The following is a 4,169-nucleotide window of genomic DNA, read 5'->3' on the forward strand; positions in this document are numbered from 1 at the left end:
AAATGCCAAGTTATATGGAGGATGTAGAAAAATGGGAGTTCTCATAACTGCTGCTGAGAGTATAAATTACCGTGGACCCTTTTGGAGAGCAATGCATCTAGAGAAATTAGAGCAATTCCTAAAAAGCTGAATATAGTTGTACCTAAAACCCAGCTGCAGCTACTTTTAGAGAAAGTCTCCCATGCACTCAAGGAGAAAGCTACGAGAATTGACTGCAACATTGTCTATGATATGGAAAAACTGGAAACAGCCAAATGTCCACAGATAAACGACCTGTGGCATAAGCATAAAATAAATGCCACAGCGATGAAGGTAAGTGCCAAATGTATCAACAGAGATAAATCTCAACACATAAATTGAGAAGACTCAATGGAATCTATAATGTTTCATTCATACAAAAATTAATGAAAAGAAAAGAAAAAAGATCATGTTAAGATTTGATAAATGTAGTAGTAGCCGTGTAGGTGTTTCTTATGTTATTATTTTGGGGGTATTGCTAGTGAGGTAGTTTTTTGCATTCTTTTTTATTGTAAAATATACATAATGTAAAATTCACCATTTAAAAAAAAAAGATTTTATTTATTTGACAGAGAGCACAAGCAGGGGGAGCAGCAGGCAGAGGGAGAAGCAAACTTCTTGCTGAGCAGGGAGCCTGATGCAGGACTCGATCCCAGGGCCCTGGGATCATGACCCGAGCCAAAGGCAGACACTTAATGGACTAAGCCACCCAGGCTCTCCCCATATATAGAGCTATATACAGATATATATATATCTAAAATTTAAAAAACTGAATAATAGAGTAAACTTAAAAATTCTCCTACACTGTCGCCGTCCCATTTTCCTCTGCTAGAGGAATTTTTTTTTTTTAAAGATTTTATTTATTTATGTGACAGAGAGAGAGCCAGCGAGAGAGGGAACACAGCAGGGGAGTGGGAGAGGAAGAAGCAGGCTCCCAGCGGAGGAGTCCGATGTGGGACTCGATTCCGGAACGCCGGGATCACACCCTGAGCCGAAGGCTGACGCTTAACGACTGCGCTACCCAGGCGCCCAAGAGGAAATTTTTTTTACAAAGTCAATGTACATTACACAGATGTTTGTTTGTTTTAAGATTTTATTTATTTATTTGAGAGAGAGAGAGAGCACAATCTGGGTGGAGAGGCAGAGGGAGAGGGAGAAGCAGGCTCCCACTGAGCAGGGAGCCCAATCCGATGCGGGGCTCCATCCCAGGACCCTGGGATCACGCCCTGAGCCAAAGGCAGACGCTTAAGGACTGAGCCACCCAGGCGCCCCATGCTTTTATTTTTAAAAAATTGTGGCCATACCATATAAAGATCACTCTTTAACTTGCTTTTTTCACCTAAAAATAGGCTTTAAAAAATGTTGCATGTCAGGACTTAAACACCTGCTTTATTTTAAAAACAGTTGTATAGGGGCGCCCGGGTGGCTCAGTCGGTTAAGCGTTAAGCCTATGTTTTGGGGCTCAGATCCTGATCCCGGGGCTCCATGCTCAGGAGGGAGTCTGCTTCTCCTTCTGTCCTTTCCCTGCTTGTGCCCTCTCTTGCTCTCTCTCTCTCAAATAAATAAATAAAACCTTAAAAAAAAAAGTGTTGTATAGTTTTCCACAGGGTGGGAACACTCACATTTATTTCACTTTTCCTCTACTGATGAACATTTAGACACGTCTGTTTGGACACTGGTGAAAACACTGGGAAGAGTAAACTCACTGAGGCAGAGCTCCCGAGCGGAAGGCTAAGTGCATTTCAAGTGCGGATGGATGTCGACTTGCCTGAGGATACCTGTGCTGGTTCGGGTGCCTAACGCAGTGAAGGGCAGCCCTGTGCCCAGGGTCCCACGCACGCCACGCAGGACCGGCCACCGCCCCGTTGGCAGCCGTGTGCATCTCTCCCGTAATGAAGCCCTGGGTGCCCATGGGAAGAATGAGAGGAATGAGGTGGGGGACACACTGGCCCTGCCTTCCTGGAACTTTCTTTCTCGTAGTGGGAAAAGGAAGGAACATTTCAGGCAGTTAGGGATTCACCAGGGATGATACTGAACATAGTTAATAACCCATGTTAAGAACACAAATCAGGATGAGGACCCTGCCTTGGTGCTTCCAGATGGGAGGCTAGAGGCCCCCTGCTCAGCCAGATATTAACCCTTTAGTTGCCAGATTTATGAAGGTCTTGGAGGGGGTGGGGGTGGGTCCCAAGGCAGGGGGCTGATGAGTACAGCAGGGATGGACGGCCATACCCGTGCATATGCGATGATGTCGCTGTGGCATGCCGAAGGGCTGTAGCTCTGACACAGTTTTCAAGGAAAAGGCTGGCTTGCTGACTTTGGACTGGAGCAGAAAGGTGGGCCAAAGGTGAGCCCTGACCCTCTACTTCCCTTCTTTTTCTCCATGCCTCCTTGGGACCCCTTGGTTGGGTCCCTCCTCTTCCTATCTGCCCAAAGAAATCCACATGGGTCTGGGGCAAATGTACTGTTGGAAAGAAACACTAAACTGGTGATTCTTGAAAAGATTCCATCAACTCCCGTACCCCCCGCCGCCCCAACTGTCTCTCTTTTGTGAAGTAGGGAAAGCAAGATTCCAAACTGACCTATTTTTCCTCCACATTGGGTTGAAAGGACTAGAGAACTAACTTCAGACCCATGGAGCCTGGCCCCGCGAGACACACTAAAAGGGCTTTTTAACCCACCAGGAGTCCCCGATGTCCCAGAGAGACCCTGCCTGGTACCATGCTATCGGATGATCCGTGATACCAAGGCACTCAGAAACCCCGCATTAGGCCCCCAAAACCCTGATGAGGATCTATCATCCTCCAAAGACAGACCTGGGGAAACAGACCCCAAAATGGGGAGGTGCCGAAGGTCAGACAGGTATTCAGAGCAGGGACAAAAACAGGGCTGAGTGCTGTTGGGGGGCATCATCTTTTAGTGCTCTGATAGGGGAGTGTGTCTAAGATGGGGAGGCAGGAGGCCGCATAGCTCTGGTCAAACCTGCTGGGTGGGTGAAGAACCCAGGGGCCCACAGCAGATTGTCCAGGCCTGCCTGCATAACCAAGACCCAGGAACGTTTATATCGTTTAAAAAGCAACACTGGGGACTGCTGAGAGGCCAAGAGACTTCAGGAGACCTTCTTGGTTCCCAGTTCAGGCCAATTGAGGCCGGCCTTGCCCACTGCCGGGAGAAGATGGGTGAGGAAGACGCCATCTTTGGTCTCTAGGTCCAGGTACGAAGGTCATTCGGCACCATCTCTACCGCCTACCAGACTGCAGGCAGGTTCTTCCCCTTTTCTCTCAAGGGGGTTTGTGCGACACCCACAGGCCTTCCATAGACTTTTTGCACAGAAGTGCCTGATGGGTGCTGGAAACACTGAGGTGCAGGGCCTCTTAGGGAATCACGAAGGAGCGGGAACTCAAGCGGTGCTTCGCAGAGCTGCACGCCAGAGGAGGTCCGACCTGGGAAGAAAGCTCTTTATTTTTCCGTTTAGCTCAGAGGATGAAGAGGGAGGGCAGTCTTCTCTAGAAAGACACAGAAAACTTTTTTTTTCTTTTACAGCCAGTCCTGAGCATGTCCTGCTGTTCAAAGTAAGGCCCCAAGTTTTCAGCACTTTCTGGAAAGCTGGCGGAAGGCATGTGGGAACCTGTCCTTGGAGAAGTGCGGACGCCGGGACCTCTTCCGAAGCCGGAGGAGAGGAGGGGGGAGGGCTCCATCGGTTTAGGGCCCCATCACCTCGAGGCTCCTCACAGCCAGGAAAGTGTTCCGCCGCCAGGATCTGGGGAGTCTAACGCACCTGGAGGACGCTCGGTGCCCACGCCCAGAGGGCGCTGCAGACTGGCGCCCACAGTCGAAGACCGACGCCCGCCCCTCCCGCCCCTCTCCCGGACAGCGCCCCACTATTCTGGGCCGGGGCGGAAGGGGGTGCGCCCCGAACCCCGCCACCCAGGAGCAGCAGAGCTGAAACGCCGGGCACAACGGCCTGTGGGGACCACAGCTCCGGAGGAAGGCGAGGTTCTGCCCAGCGGTGCGAGAGGGGGCGGGGCAGGGGGCGGGGCCAGGACGCCGGGGGTGGGGCGTTCCAAGGGGGCCGGGCTGGGTGGCTCAGGGGGCGGGGTCCTAGGGGGTGGGGACTGGGGCTGGCCCGGAGACCTGGCGAGCTGGGGGTG

This window comes from Ursus arctos, unplaced genomic scaffold (assembly GCF_023065955.2).
Source record: "Ursus arctos isolate Adak ecotype North America unplaced genomic scaffold, UrsArc2.0 scaffold_8, whole genome shotgun sequence".
NCBI classification, from domain to species: domain Eukaryota; kingdom Metazoa; phylum Chordata; class Mammalia; order Carnivora; family Ursidae; genus Ursus; species Ursus arctos.